Source organism: Oncorhynchus gorbuscha, unplaced genomic scaffold (genome assembly GCF_021184085.1).
Source record: "Oncorhynchus gorbuscha isolate QuinsamMale2020 ecotype Even-year unplaced genomic scaffold, OgorEven_v1.0 Un_scaffold_750, whole genome shotgun sequence".
NCBI lineage: Eukaryota > Metazoa > Chordata > Actinopteri > Salmoniformes > Salmonidae > Oncorhynchus > Oncorhynchus gorbuscha.
The window spans coordinates 1-16,174 of NW_025745793.1; the positions used below are offsets into that span (position 1 = coordinate 1).

Consider the following 16,174-nt stretch of genomic DNA (forward strand, 5'->3'; position numbering starts at 1 on the left):
GGCCTGGTTAGTACTTGGATGGGAGACCGCCTGGGAATACCAGGTGCTGTGAGCTTTTGTCAACCCTTTGTCCGTTTCTTCCCACAAGGCTGAAATATGCTGCCGTCCTTTGAAATAAGTAGCAAGGTTAGTTTGTATTTCATCCAACAATCTGTGCTACAAATTATGGCTACATTATATGCAAGTTCTTCCACTTTTGAGTGACACAAAGATGCTTATCGACATGGTGAAAATGCAACAGCTGGTAATCACACCCACTTTGACTTTATATAGTGCACCAAGAGATAGTTTCTCGCTTACGACCACACCGGCCTGAGTACGCCTGATCTCGTCTGATCTCGGAAGCTAAGCAGGTTCGGGCCTGGTTAGTACTTGGATGGGAGACCGCCTGGGAATACCAGGTGCTGTAAGCTTTTTGTCAACCCTTTGTCCGTTTCTTCCCACAAGGTTGATATGACGGATCTAATTAAATCAAACTTATTAAATCTCTTCCAAAATCTAGGTTCTCTGAGGCCATAGGAACACATTTTCGATGATGATTTCAGGCTGCTCTCCTAAGCGGTTATGAAATGTGCCTCTTAGAGCACCTATAACTGGCAATCGCAGGCATCACAGTCGCCAAGAGAGGCAGACCGTAACAGTCTAGGGTCACGAAGGGAGAAGCTGTCTGACCCACGTAGGGAGAGGTTGTCGATTTATCTGCGCCATCAGTACACGAACAAAGGGCAATCACGCCTCGCCACCGTGCCAGCATACTCAACGCAGCCGGATGACATAACTTTTTACCCACTACAGAGTAGGAACAGGAACAAAGAAGGCATTAGGGCGCGCGACAGTGCGGAGTGTTGTTTTTTAACCTGGTCTTCAATTTCAGACACCTGGGACAACACGCCATTTTCAACAGTAGAGCCACAGAAGAATTCAAAAGACGGAGCTGGGTGACACTTGGCGCCTGCTACCGGACGTAAGAATAGTCCGAACTTGTTTAAAATACGCCAACCCAGCTTCGACGAAAGTATTGTGTCGCTTGCGAATGATGTACAAGGTTCTATGGTCCGTCCGTAGGGTGAACACCCTAGCTGCTGCCGGCGGTAGTCGGAAAAATACTCTCCACATCATAGCTGCGCTCAGCGTTGAGTATTGTGTTTAGCTGAGAAAATAGTTTAGTGATTAGTCTTATCGCCAGACTGGAGTTTCAACAACCCCACGCTTCTCTGAGCGCCAACCTCGAGCAATGAATTAGTTCCAAGACGCCAGAAAAGGTAACGAGGATAGAGCGATGCAAAACGCTCTTTAGAAGATCGTTCCCAAGGAATCGACCACTTTAAAACACGCCTACCAAGTGAGGCCTCATGATGAATGCCGAGCATGAAACGGTTAAGAGAATCAGGGACGAGGAGACATTAAAAGACATCATTTCGCCACGAGAGACAATTCTTCTGTGGGCTGGAGAACACGCCGCAGTTGAACATGAACTCGAAGTGACGCAGTGGATATCGGCCATGTAAATAAAACAAAGATGCCCAGCATAATCTTCAGAACACATTAATTAATGCCTGAAAACAGTTGGCGACTGCGTATCTGCATTGCATCAAATCAAGTATAGCTCTCGGGGCTGATATCCAAGTGCCGCTTGTAAACCTACAGCTGCGCTAGCAACACGTAGGTAAAGACGGGTGGCTAGAAAAACTCCTTAGAAAGGCCGGGGAACCTAGAGAATGGCTATATGGCCAGTCCTCTTCTGCTAAGATCGCAATTAAATGTTCATAGTCGACAGCATGACAAGGCACTGAGCAGCAGCACAGTCAGATGGACTGCACGTAGTGACACTGTGTATCCTGGCACGGCCCTAGCTCAGGTCCGAGAGAGAAAGAAAGAGAGAATTCAGAGCATATGGGAGGCAGGCCAAATCCCCTTCTCGGTTAAATAAAAATAAATGTACAAGATACCAGCCGGGACAGCAGTACATGTCGTAGTCCCGGGACATGGTCCTAGGGCCCAGGCTAGTTGAAACTGGAGCAGTCATGGCCAGGTGGACTGGGGACAGCAAGGAGTCATCATGTCAGGTAGTCCTGGGGCATGGTCTCTAGGGCTCAGGTCCCCGAGAGAGAAAGAAAGAGAGAAGGAGAGAATTACGAGAACGCACACTTAGATTTACACAGGACACTGAATAGGACAGGAGAAGTACCCAGATAAACAAATCCGACCTTAGCCCCCGACATAAACTACCGCAGCATAAATTACTGAGGCTGAGACAGGAGGGGTCAGGAGACACCTCTTAGCGGAGTGCTAAACGCCGCTTTTCCCATATGTCCGCGTGCTGCCCCCCCCCGTAGACCTCGGCTCTGGGCTGATGACATGGGGGAAGTGATAACTACTCCTTAACCGCTATGCCATTCAGCCCTCGACACGAGGGCGAAAGAGAAAATCACCCTTTGTTTTTAACAGCTTTCGCCGAGAGGAAGAGCGCACACATGGTACTGGGCGTTGGCCTGACACAGATGCCTGCAGCCGACAGAGAGTAGTTACCTCGAGAGTAACTGAGAGATCAATACTATATCACATGACCGCGAGGGATCGCGCGCGATCATGATATTCCTCCCCGCACCCCAAATGCTGCTCTCCTGAGAAGTGGGGACAGAGCTGAAACGGGAGGGACTTGCAGACATACAAACACTCCTCTCATGACAAGAAACTAGATAGATAGAATTACTAGACCAGAAGGATTACAGCTGGATGACTTGTCAACAGGTGTAAAAGGTGAACGAAAAGAGCCCGGGAAGCCACAGATACTCGTGAGGGTTGTGTAGTGTTCCAAACCTACATTGGGAGATGATCATGCTCGGAGCCCATGTCCGGGCCCATGAAATACCTCTCAGCCCCAGAGCATCAAGGCACTGCATGCTTACCCGGCCGTCCAGTTTAGATGGATCACATAGTAGCTGCGATTTGATGGAGAGACGTACACAGTATTCTCCTTACACGATGAGCTCTACGGCTGACAAAATGTTCAGTAGTCTGTTGTAAGAGAGTGTTGAGACTGGCCCAGCCGGCGGGGCTCAGTCCCGAGCCAGAGAGATGTTGCATGCGCGAGCAGGGAAACACAAGTGGACGCTGCCCACGCAGCAGACTTACCCTCGGCTGCTCTATGCTGCGGATGGCTTAGTAAAGAGTTCAATAATTGAAGGAATCTCGAGAATCCTCGTTCCACCACTGCGCGGGAGTCCCCTCCGCAACAGAGCGCCGCCGCTCCAGTCACGAGGCGCGCAGGGCGGCCCTATAGAGTGGGTTCGCTATGGACGAATCATCACCTACATAGGGAAGCCAGGCCTCAGCTTCCGTCGTACTGAACGGTCAAAATCTCCGAATCATCTCTTGCTCTCTGCAATTGTTGCAACAACAGCTGCCCCACTCCGAAACACCACATACGTTGTGATATGACGCTTCCTGTTGCGTCGTCGGCTTGACGACGATAAATATTACGCTTGTAACGGGGTTTTTGTCGGATCCCAAATAGCGCAGGTGACGAGACCCGTGCTTAATTTCACAAAACAGAGTCTTAATCCAGCAGGAAATATAAAAAAAAAAAAACACATTCCTAGACAGGGAGCGTAAATAAATAATACAGGGACATAAACTGTAACAGTATCTCGGGGAGCTGGGCACTAACAGAAGGCCACCACGCAAAGCATCTGAAATATTTAATATTTACTTCAGCTTATTACATATATGACTTAATAAGATCCGGACAGGACAGAAACGAAACAAGGGGAGAAATAGATTTAATCAGGGAAAAAGAGAACAGAGTGCCAAATGATTGATTAGGGGAATTACAGCAGGAACGAACTCATAGAGAAGAGAGAAAGGGAACCTAACCTAAAAGACTAGGAAAATCCTAAGGAAAATGACAAAATATATTATAAGATAAGATGTTTTCAATGAAGCGTTTTTACATTTGCTCTTTAAGGCTGTATATTGACATTAGCACCAACTCATAAAGAAAATTAAGTAAACCAGAAAGCACCTACAATATTACATACTCTAAGCTATAAGAACATAAAAGAGAAGGACAAAAAAACACACAAAAAATTGAATGGAATAAATTAGAAGACTGATTAATTTAATTTTGTCAGTTCTACTCAGCACGTATTTAGATTACTTAACATTTGTGAATTATCTATGCATTTTCTTGCTCTCCTTCTTTCTATACTCCCTTCCTCTTAAGTTCAAATTCGCCTGGTTTATTTTTCTGCCCGCGGAAGTAAAAAGGAGGGCTGCTGCACTCCCCTGATAAAATGCTGAATAACAATATTTTTTTTAAATATGTTTTGAAAGTATTCTGCACTTTCGACTTTTCCACATTTCGTTACTACACTTACTCTAAAATTGATTAGTTTTTTTCCCCATCAATCTACACACAATAATTCCCATAATGTCAGTTTTTAGAAATGTTTGCTAATCTATTGTGAAATGGAAAAGATCACATTTACATAGAAATTAAGTACTTTGCTTCAGTTATTACAATAGAATTCTCGATGTCACCTTAAATGAATCATCCTTATTTATCAAGATATTCTTGAGAGGTTCCAACCACTAATGCAATTTAAGTATTACAAATAGCGCTGGCAGGCCCAGCAGTTGTCTATACGACTATACACAGACAAGTTATATCTGCATGATTTAGCATATTCATTAACATGTTTTGTTTCATTCATGTGACAGTCAGCACTGGTCCATAACATGTGACAGACCAATATCCACAGCCAAATTAGTTTTTTGTTTGTCTTAAAACAAGGTCTAATATGCATTGCCAAATTTCAGATACTGATAAGTAAGGGTCACAAATATCACTTGCATGAACATTGCTGAAATTGGTTATTAGGAACAGCACATGAATAGAACACAAAATACACAGAAAAGCACACTTTTTGCAGGATTATAGCACAAATATTATTAAGTATGATGTTGCTTTGGCACACTATTTAGGACAAGACTTTCCTATTTGTCAGGTTGGAGCCAGAGTGCTGTGCTGCACTGTGCCATTTTCAGTCTCTCTAGAACACTTGATCAGGTTCAGTATACCTGCCACTCACGGATATAGACATAGACACTTACTGGCTACTCCTAAGCATTGTCTTGTCTGTGTGCCAAGGTCATTGTTCTGTTGGAAGGTGAACCTTTGCCCTGTCTGAGGTCCAGGTTTTTCCTCTGAAACAGGCTTTCATCAAGGATCTCTCTGTACTTTGCATCGTCTCATCTTTGCCTCAATCTTGACTAGTCTCCCAGTCCCTGCCGCTGAAAAACATCCCCACAGCATGATGCCGCCACCACCATGCCTTATAGTAGATGGTGCAAGTTTTCTCCAGACGTGACACTTGGCATTCAGGCCAAAGAGTCCACCTTGGATTTATCAGACCAGAGAATATTGTGGCTTCTGTCTCTGATTGGTGGAATGCTGCAGAGATGGTTGTCCTTCTGGAAGCTTCTCCCATCTCCACAGAGGAACTCTAGAGTTCGGATTCTTTGGTCACCTCCTGATCAAGAGCCTTCCTGATTTCTTCAGTTTGGCCTGACAGCCAGCTCTAGGAAGAGTCTTGGGTAGTCTCCAAACTTCCTCCATTTAAGAATGATGGAGGCCCTCCTGAGTATGCAAGGCACTGCATCGCAGTGCTAGAGGTATCACTACAGATCCAGGTTCAACTTGAGCTGTGATGCCGGCCGCAACTGGGAGACCCATGGAGGTGGCGTACAATTGGCTCAGCGTCGTCCGAGATAGAGGCCGGCTGGATGTCCTTGTCCCATCACACTCTAGCGACACCTTGTGTCGATCTGGTCTCCCCAGTTGGTAGTTACAGTCTTTTCCCATCACTGCAAACACCCGTATGGACTCGGGAGAGGCGAAGGTCGAGAGCCATCCATCCTCCGGAACCACGACCCTGCCAAGCCGCACTGCTTCTTGACACACTGCCCGCTTAACCCGGAAGCCAGCCGCACCAATATGTCAGAGGAAACACCATACAGATGGCGAAATCAGCGTGCATGTGCCCGGATCCGACACAAGGTGTCGCTAGAGTGTGATGGGACAAGGACATCCAGCCGGCCAAACCCTCCCCTATCTCGGACGACGCTGAGCCAATTGTACGCCACCTCATGGGTCTCCCAGTTGCGGCCGGCTGCATCACAGCTCAGGATTGAACCTGGATCTGTAGTGATACCTCTAGCACTGCGATGCAGTGCCTTACGCCACTCAGGAGGGCCTCCATCATTCTTAAATGGAGGAAGTTTGGAACTACCAAGACTCTTCCTAGAGCTGGCTGTCAGGCCAAACTGAGCAATCAGGAGAGAAGGCTCTTGATCAGGGAGGTGACCAAGAATCCGAACTCTAGAGTTCCTCTGTGGAGATGGGAGAAGCTTCCAGAAGGACAACCATCTCTGCAGCATTCCACCAATCAGGGTCAGACAGAAGCCACAATATTCTCTGGTCTGATAAATCCAAGATTGGACTCTTTGGCCTGAATGCCAAGTGTCACGTCTGGAGGAAAACTTGCACCATCCCTACTATAAGGCATGGTGGTGGCGGCATCATGCTGTGGGGATGTTTTTCAGCGGCAGGGACTGGGAGACTAGTCAAGATTGAGGCAAAGATGAACGATGCAAAGTACAGAGAGATCCTTGATGAAAGCCTGTTTCAGAGCGCTCAGGACCTCAGACAGGGGCAAAGGTTCACCTTCCAACAGAACAATGACCTTACGCACACAGACAAGACAATGTAGGAGTGGCTTCGGGACAAGTCTATGTATATCCGTGAGTGGCACAGCTAGAGCCCATACTTGAACCTGATCAAACATTTCTAGAGAGACCTGAAAATGGCTGTGCAGCAACGCTCCCCATCCAACCTGACAGAGCTTAAGAGGATCTGCAGAGAAGAATGGGATTTTGTCCCCAAATACAGGTGTGCCAAGCTTGTAACGTCATACCCAATAATATTTTGTGCTGTAATCACTGCCAAAGGTGTATAATGGGACTTTTAATATTTGTGCTTTTCTGGTAACTGATTTTTGTGTTCTATTCATGTGCTGTTCTAATAACCAATTTCTGTGTTCATGCAAGTGACTGATTTAACGAACCCTTACTTATCAGTATCTGAAATTTGGCAGTACGCCCAGACCTTGTTTTTAGAACAAACAAAAGATATCTCAGATTCAAGGTCACAGTTTAGAGAGGAGAAGCCTTGTGAGATATTGGTCTGTCACATGTTATGAACCAGTGCTGGCCGGTCACATGAATGAAACAAAACAGTTATGATTAATGAATTATGCTAAATCATGCAAATATAACTTGTCTGTGTATAGTCGTATATAAGACAACTGCTGGGCCTGCCCAGGGAAAGCACCTGATTGACATGTGTACTATGGTGCATTGAATTGGTTGGAACCTCTCCAGAATGCTGGCAAATAAAGGATGATTCATTTAAGATTGACATCGAGGGTCCCTGTGTAATAACTTCAACAAAGTACTTAGCAAAGGGTCTGAATACTTATGTAAATGTGATCTTTCCGTTTTTCTTTTTAATAGATTAGCAAACATTTCTAAAAACCTGTTTTTGCTTTGTCATTATGGGGTATTGTGTGTAGATTGATGAGGGGAAAAAATATTTAATCAATTTTAGAATAAGGATGTAACGTAACAAAATGTGGAAAAAGTCAAGGGGTCTGAATACTTTCCAAAGGCACTGTATTTAAAAAAAAAAATATTATTATTCAACATTTTTATCAGGGGTGCAGCAGCACCCTCAGCACCCTTACTTCCCGCAGGTAGGGGTGCTGTATTAATCTTTATTCACCAACCTACTTACTTTTTCTATTATTGTTGCACTGTCGACAGGTTAACCTACAAGTAGCCATTTTATTGCACTGTGTACTCCATGTATATCATGTGTATATGACAAATAAACAAACTTGAACTTGAACTTAGAAGGGAAGGGGGGTGCCAGAAAGAGGGGGAAAATAAGAAAAATACATAGGCTTTTAGATGGTGTCCCCAAATGTTAAGTAATCTAGAAATCACACATTAGCTGGTAGAACTGACAAAATTAAATTAATCAGTCTTCTAATTTATTCCATTCCACAGTTTTTTTTGTGTGTTTTTTTTGGCTCATGTCTTTATGTTCATATAGCCTAGGGGCTATGTAGCTTCTTATCTATCATGTTTAGATTTATATTGCTCTGTTATGCGGACACTTGAATTTTTCTTTATAGTTGAGTTGCCCTGGTCGTGTCAGTATACAGTAACTTTAAAGAGCAAATGCTCCTAAAAAGCAACTTCTCATTTAGAAAACCGCGTATATGCCATCATATTGTCATGTTTTGTCTTATATTGTCTTGTCATTTTGCTTTTCCTTCTGTTCGTTTTCCCCCCTGCTGGTCTTTTTAGGTTCGTTCCCTTTTTCTCTCTCCCTCCCTCTCTCTCTTCTCTCTATCGTTCCGTTCCTGCTCCCAGCTGTTCCTATTCCCTAATCAATCATTTAGTCTTTCCACTCCTGTTCCCTATCTTTTCCCTGATTAGAGTCCCTATTTCTCCCCTTGTTTTCCGTTTCTGTCCTGTCGGATCCTTGTATATTGTTCACCGTGCTGTGTCTTTGTATCGCCCTGTCGTGTCGTGTTTCCCTCAGATGCTGCGTGGTGAGCAGGTGTCTGAGTCTGCTACGGTCAAGTGCCTTCCCGAGGCAACCTACAGTTTATGATCGAGTCTCCAGTCTGTTCTCGTCATTACGAGTGGAATTGTTTGTTATGCTTTATTTACCGCTCCGATTTGTCTAGGAGTATTGCATATTTCCTTTTCTGGATTAAAGACTCTGTTTTCGCCAAGTCGCTTTTGGGTCCTCATTCACCTGCATAACAGAAGGATCCGACCAAAGAATGGACCCAGCGACTACAGACGCTCGTAACACTGCCGTCGAGATCCAAGGAGCCATGCTCGGCAGACACGAGCAGGAATTGTCTGCTGCTCGTCATGCCGTGGAGAACCTGGCCGCTCAGGTTTCCGACCTCTCTGGACAGTTCCAGAGTCTTCGTCTCGTGCCACCTGTTACTTCCTGGTCTGCCGAGCCTCCGGAACCTAGGGTTAATAACCCACCTTGTTACTCCGGGCAGCCCACGGAGTGCCGCTCATTTCTCACCCAGTGTGATATTGTGTTCTCTCTCCAACCCAACACATACTCTAGAGAGAGCTCGGGTTGCTTACGTCATATCACTCCTTACTGGCCGGGCTCGAGAGTGGGGCACAGCTATCTGGGAGGCAAGGGCTGATTGTTCTAACAATTACCAGAACTTTAAAGAGGAGATGATTCGGGTTTTTGACCGTTCAGTTTTTGGTAGGGAGGCTTCTAGGGCCCTGGCTTCCCTATGCCAAGGTGATCGATCCATAACGGATTACTCTATAGAGTTTCGCACTCTTGCTGCCTCTAGTGACTGGAACGAGCCGGCGCTGCTCGCTCGTTTTCTGGAGGGACTCCACGCAGTGGTTAAAGATGAGATTCTCTCCCGGGAGGTTCCTTCCAGTGTGGACTCTTTGATTGCTCTCGCCATCCGCATAGAACGACGGGTAGATCTTCGTCACCAAGCTCGTGGAAGAGAGCTCGCGTCAACGGTGTTTCCCTGCTCCGCATCGCAACCATCTCCCTCCTCTGGCTCAGAGACTGAGCCCATGCAGCTGGGAGGTATTCGCATCTCGACTAAGGAGAGGGAACGGAGGATCACCAACCGCCTGTGCCTCTATTGCGGACTTGCTGGACATTTTGTCAATTCATGTCCAGTAAAGCCAGAGCTCATCAGTAAGCGGAGGGCTACTGGTGAGCGCTACTACTCAGGTCTCTCCATCTAGATCCTGTACTACTATGTCGGTCCATCTACGCTGGACCGGTTCGGGTGCTACATGCAGTGCCTTGATAGACTCTGGGGCTGAGGGTTGTTTCATGGACGAAGCATGGGCTCGGAAACATGACATTCCTTTCAGACAGTTAGACAAGCCTACGCCCATGTTCGCCTTAGATGGTAGTCATCTTCCCAGTATCAGATTTGAGACACTACCTTTAACCCTCACAGTATCTGGTAACCACAGTGAGACTATTTCTTTTTTGATTTTTTCGTTCACCTTTTACACCTGTTGTTTTGGGTCATCCCTGGCTAGTTTGTCATAATCCTTCTATTAATTGGTCTAGTAATTCTATCCTATCCTGGAACGTTTCTTGTCATGTGAAGTGTTTAATGTCTGCCATCCCTCCCGTTTCTTCTGTCCCCACTTCTCAGGAGGAACCTGGCGATTTGACAGGAGTGCCGGAGGAATATCATGATCTGCGCACGGTCTTCAGTCGGTCCCGAGCCAATTCCCTTCCTCCTCACCGGTCGTATGATTGTAGTATTGATCTCCTTCCGGGGACCACTCCTCCTCGGGGTAGACTATACTCTCTGTCGGCTCCCGAACGTAAGGCTCTCGAGGATTATTTGTCTGTGTCTCTTGACGCCGGTACCATAGTGCCTTCTTCCTCTCCGGCCGGGGCGGGGTTTTTTTTTGTTAAGAAAAAGGACGGTACTCTGCGCCCCTGCGTGGATTATCGAGGGCTGAATGACATAACGGTTAAGAATCGTTATCCGCTTCCCCTTATGTCATCAGCCTTCGAGATTCTGCAGGGAGCCAGGTGCTTTACTAAGTTGGACCTTCGTAACGCTTACCATCTCGTGCGCATCAGAGAGGGGGACGAGTGGAAAACGGCGTTTAACACTCCGCTAGGGGTGTCTCCTGACCCCTCCTGTCTCAGCCTCCAGTATTTATGCTGCAGTAGTTTATGTGTCGGGGGGGCTAGGGTCAGTTTGTTTATCTGGAGTACTTCTCCTGTCCTATTCGGTGTCCTGTGTAAATCTAAGTGTGCGTTCTCTAATTCTCTCCTTCTCTCTTTCTTTCTCTCTCTCGGAGGACCTGAGCCCTAGAACCATGCCCCAGGACTACCTGACATGATGACTCCTTGCTGTCCCCAGTCCACCTGGCCATGCTGCTGCTCCAGTTTCAACTGGCCTGGGCCCTAGGACCATGTCCCAGGACTACCTGACATGAGGACTCCTTGCTGTCCCCAGTCCACCTGGCCATGCTCCTGCTCCAGTTTCAACTGTTCTGCCTTACTATTATTCAACCATGCTGGTCATTTATGAACATTTGAACATCTTGGCCACGTTCTGTTATAATCTCCACCTGGCACAGCCAGAAGAGGACTGGCCACCCCACATATGCTCTCTCTAATTCTCTCTTTCTTTCTCTCTCTCGGAGGACCTGAGCCCTAGGACCGTGCCCCAGGACTACCTGACATGATGGCTCCTTGCTGTCCCCAGTCCATCTGACTGTGCTGCTGCTCCAGTTTCAACTGTTCTGCCTTATTATTATTTGACCATGCTGGTCATTTATGAACATTTGAACATCTTGGTCATGTTCTGTTATAATCTCTACCCGGCACAGCCAGAAGAGGACTGGCCACCCCACATAGCCCGGTTCCTCTCTAGGTTTCTTCCTAGGTTTTGGCCTTTCTAGGGAGTTTTTCCTAGCCACCGTGCTTTTACACCTGCATTGTTTGCTGTTTGGGGTTTTAGGCTGGGTTTCTGTACAGCACTTTGAGATATCAGCTGATGTACGAAGGGCTATATAAATAAATTTGATTTGATTTGATTTGATTTTGAGTACCGGGTTCTGCCGTTTGGTCTCGCCAATGCGCCAGCTGTTTTTCAGGCATTAGTTAATGATGTTCTGAGAGACATGCTGAACATCTTTGTTTTTGTCTACCTTGACGATATCCTGATTTTTTCACCGTCACTCGAGATTCATGTTCAGCACGTTCGACGTGTTCTCCAGCGCCTTTTAGAGAATTGTCTCTACGTGAAGGCTGAGAAGTGCTCTTTTCATGTCTCCTCCGTTACTTTTCTCGGTTCCGTTATTTCCGCTGAAGGCATTCAGATGGATTCCGCTAAGGTCCAAGCTGTCAGTGATTGGCCCGTTCCAAGGTCACGTGTCGAGTTGCAGCGCTTTCTAGGTTTCGCTAATTTCTATCGGCGTTTCATTCGTAATTTCGGTCAAGTTGCTGCCCCTCTCACAGCTCTTACTTCTGTCAAGACGTGTTTTAAGTGGTCCGGTTCCGCCCAGGGAGCTTTTGATCTTCTAAAAGAACGTTTTACGTCCGCTCCTATCCTCGTTACTCCTGACGTCACTAGACAATTCATTGTCGAGGTTGACGCTTCAGAGGTAGGCGTGGGAGCCATTCTATCCCAGCGCTTCCAGTCTGACGATAAGGTTCATCCTTGCGCTTATTTTTCTCATCGCCTGTCGCCAGCTGAACGCAACTATGATGTGGGTAACCGCGAACTGCTCGCCATCCGCTTAGCCCTAGGCGAATGGCGACAGTGGTTGGAGGGGGCGACCGTTCCTTTTGTCATTTGGACAGACCATAAGAACCTTGAGTACATCCGTTCTGCCAAACGACTTAATGCTCGTCAAGCTCGTTGGGCGTTGTTTTTCGCTCGTTTCGAGTTTGTGATTTCTTACCGTCCGGGTAGCAAGAACACCAAGCCTGATGCCTTATCCCGTCTTTTTAGTTCTTCTGTGGCTTCTACTGATCCCGAGGGGATTCTTCCTTATGGGCGTGTTGTCGGGTTGACAGTCTGGGGAATTGAAAGACAGGTTAAGCAAGCACTCACGCACACTGCGTCGCCGCGCGCTTGTCCTAGTAACCTTCTTTTCGTTCCTGTTTCTACTCGTCTGGCTGTTCTTCAGTGGGCTCACTCTGCCAAGTTAGCTGGTCATCCCGGCGTTCGAGGCACTCTTGCTTCTATTCGCCAGCGCTTTTGGTGGCCGACTCAGGAGCGTGACACGCGCCGTTTCGTGGCTGCTTGTTCGGACTGCGCGCAGACTAAGTCAGGTAACTCTCCTCCTGCCGGTCGTCTCAGACCGCTTCCCATTCCTTCTCGACCATGGTCTCACATCGCCCTAGACTTCATTACCGGTCTGCCTTTGTCTGCGGGGAAGACTGTGATTCTTACGGTTGTCGATAGGTTCTCTAAGGCGGCACATTTCATTCCCTCGCTAAACCTCCTTCCGCTAAGGAGACGGCACAAATCATCATCGAGAATGTGTTCAGAATTCATGGCCTCCCGTTAGACTTTCAGCCTTGTGGGAAGAAACGGACAAAGGGTTGACAAAAAGCTTACAGCACCTGGTATTCCCAGGCGGTCTCCCATCCAAGTACTAACCAGGCCCGAACCTGCTTAGCTTCCGAGATCAGACGAGATCAGGCGTACTCAGGCCGGTGTGGTCGTAAGCGAGAAACTATCTCTTGGTGCACTATATAAAGTCAAAGTGGGTGTGATTAACAGCTGTTGCATTTTCACCATGTCGATAAGCATCTTTGTGTCACTCAAAAAGTGGAAGAACTTGCATATAATGTAGCCATAATTTGTAGCACAGATTGTTGGATGAAATACAAACTAACCTTGCTTACTTATTTCAAAGCGACGGCACATATTTCAGCCTTGTGGGAAGAAACGGACAAAGGGTTGACAAAAAGCTTACAGCACCTGGTATTCCCAGGCGGTCTCCCATCCAAGTACTAACCAGGCCCGAACCTGCTTAGCTTCCGAGATCAGACGAGATCAGGCGTACTCAGGCCGGTGTGGTCGTAAGCGAGAAACTATCTCTTGGTGCACTATATAAAGTCAAAGTGGGTGTGATTAACAGCTGTTGCATTTTCACCATGTCGATAAGCATCTTTGTGTCACTCAAAAAGTGGAAGAACTTGCATATAATGTAGCCATAATTTGTAGCACAGATTGTTGGATGAAATACAAACTAACCTTACTTATTTCAAAGCGACGGCACATATTTCAGCCTTGTGGGAAGAAACGGACAAAGGGTTGACAAAAAGCTTACAGCACCTGGTATTCCCAGGCGGTCTCCCATCCAAGTACTAACCAGGCCCGAACCTGCTTAGCTTCCGAGATCAGACGAGATCAGGCGTACTCAGGCCGGTGTGGTCGTAAGCGAGAAACTATCTCTTGGTGCACTATATAAAGTCAAAGTGGGTGTGATTAACAGCTGTTGCTTTTCACCATGTCGATAAGCATCTTTGTGTCACTCAAAAGTGCAAGAACTTGCATATAATGTAGCCATAATTTGTAGCACAGATTGTTGGATGAAATACAAACTAACCTTGCTTACTTATTTCAAAGCGACGGCACATATTTCAGCCTTGTGGGAAGAAACGGACAAAGGGTTGACAAAAAGCTTACAGCACCTGGTATTCCCAGGCGGTCTCCCATCCAAGTACTAACCAGGCCCGAACCTGCTTAGCTTCCGAGATCAGACGAGATCAGGCGTACTCAGGCCGGTGTGGTCGTAAGCGAGAAACTATCTCTTGGTGCACTATATAAAGTCAAAGTGGGTGTGATTAACAGCTGTTGCATTTTCACCATGTCGATAAGCATCTTTGTGTCAATCAAAAAGTGGAAGAACTTGCATATAATGTAGCCATAATTTGTAGCACAGATTGTTGGATGAAATACAAACTAACCTTATTGAAAGTACGCCTGATCTCAGCCTGATCTCAGAAGACAGGTTCGGGCCTGGTTAGTACTTGGATGGGAGACCGCCTGGGAATACCAGGTGCTGTAAGCTTTTGTCAACCCTTTGTCCGTTTCTTCCCACAAGGCTGAAATATGTGCCGTCGCTTTGAAATAAGTAAGCAAGGTTAGTTTGTATTTCATCCAACAATCTGTGCTACAAATTATGGCTACATTATATGCAAGTTCTTCACTTTTTGAGTGACACAAAGATGCTTATCGACATGGTGAAAATGCAACAGCTGTTAATCACACCCACTTTGACTTTATATAGTGCACCAAGAGATACTTTCTCGCTACGACCACACCGGCCTGAGTACGCCTGATCTCGTCTGATCTCGGAAGCTAAGCAGGTTCGGGCCTGGTTAGTACTTGGATGGGAGACCGCCTGGGAATACCAGGTGCTGTAAGCTTTTTGTCAACCCTTTGTCCGTTTCTTCCCACAAGGCTGAAATATGTGCCGTCGCTTTGAAATAAGTAAGCAAGGTTAGTTTGTATTTCATCCAACAATCTGTGCTACAAATTATGGCTACATTATATGCAAGTTCTTCAACTTTTGAGTGACACAAAGATGCTTATCGACATGGTGAAAATGCAACAGCTGTTAATCACACCCACTTTGACTTTATATAGTGCACCAAGAGATACTTTCTCGCTTACGACCACACCGGCCTGAGTACGCCTGATCTCAGAAGCTAAGCAGGTTTGGGCCTGGTTAGTACTTGGATGGGAGACCGCCTGGGAATACCAGGTGCTGTAAGCTTTTTGTCAACCCTTTGTCCGTTTCTTCCCACAAGGCTGAAATATGTGCCGTCGCTTTGAAATAAGTAAGCAAGGTTAGTTTGTATTTCATCCAACAATCTGTGCTACAAATTATGGCTACATTATATGCAAGTTCTTCCACTTTTGAGTGACACAAAGATGCTTATCGACATGGTGAAAATGCAACAGCTGGTAATCACACCCACTTTGACTTTATATAGTGCACCAAGAGATACTTTTCGCTTACGACCACACCGGCCTGAGTACGCCTGATCTCGTCTGATCTCGGAAGCTAAGCAGGTTCGGGCCTGGTTAGTACTTGGATGGGAGACCGCCTGGGAATACCAGGTGCTGTAAGCTTTTTGTCAACCCTTTGTCCGTTTCTTCCCACAAGGCTGAAATATGTGCCGTCGCTTTGAAATAAGTAAGCAAGGTTAGTTTGTATTTCATCCAACAATCTGTGCTACAAATTATGGCTACATTATATGCAAGTTCTTCCACTTTTTGAGTGACACAAAGATGCTTATCGACATGGTGAAAATGCAACAGCTGTTAATCACACCCACTTTGACTTTATATAGTGCACCAAGAGATAGTTTCTCGCTTACGACCACACCGGCCTGAGTACGCCTGATCTCGTCTGATCTCGGAAGCTAAGCAGGTTCGGGCCTGGTTAGTACTTGGATGGGAGACCGCCTGGGAATACCAGGTGCTGTAAGCTTTTTGTCAACCCTTTGTCCGTTTCTTCCCACAAGGCTGAA

The 16,174-nt window shown here is 46.4% G+C and overlaps 7 non-coding genes and 2 pseudogenes across 7 annotated transcripts; 5 read left to right on the top strand and 4 right to left on the bottom strand.

The window, feature by feature from the left end:
* The first annotated feature begins 294 nt into the window (after positions 1–294).
* On the top strand, positions 295–413 carry LOC124020053. Its single transcript, XR_006835891.1, has one exon. It is a non-coding gene; the product is annotated as a 5S ribosomal RNA (ribosomal RNA).
* A 12,824-nt stretch (positions 414–13,237) lies between these two features.
* LOC124020054 lies at positions 13,238–13,356 on the bottom strand. The gene has a single exon (XR_006835892.1). It is a non-coding gene; the product is annotated as a 5S ribosomal RNA (ribosomal RNA).
* Positions 13,357–13,598: 242 nt separating this feature from the next.
* LOC124020056 lies at positions 13,599–13,717 on the bottom strand. The gene has a single exon (XR_006835893.1). It is a non-coding gene; the product is annotated as a 5S ribosomal RNA (ribosomal RNA).
* Positions 13,718–13,955: 238 nt separating this feature from the next.
* On the bottom strand, positions 13,956–14,074 carry LOC124020057. The gene has a single exon (XR_006835894.1). It is a non-coding gene; the product is annotated as a 5S ribosomal RNA (ribosomal RNA).
* A 240-nt stretch (positions 14,075–14,314) lies between these two features.
* Positions 14,315–14,433, bottom strand: LOC124020046. The gene has a single exon (XR_006835887.1). It is a non-coding gene; the product is annotated as a 5S ribosomal RNA (ribosomal RNA).
* A 513-nt stretch (positions 14,434–14,946) lies between these two features.
* Positions 14,947–15,064, top strand: LOC124020051 (annotated as a pseudogene).
* Positions 15,065–15,305: 241 nt separating this feature from the next.
* LOC124020052 lies at positions 15,306–15,414 on the top strand (annotated as a pseudogene).
* Positions 15,415–15,654: 240 nt separating this feature from the next.
* Positions 15,655–15,773, top strand: LOC124020047. The gene has a single exon (XR_006835888.1). It is a non-coding gene; the product is annotated as a 5S ribosomal RNA (ribosomal RNA).
* Positions 15,774–16,015: 242 nt separating this feature from the next.
* Positions 16,016–16,134, top strand: LOC124020048. The gene has a single exon (XR_006835889.1). It is a non-coding gene; the product is annotated as a 5S ribosomal RNA (ribosomal RNA).
* Positions 16,135–16,174: the final 40 nt, after the last annotated feature.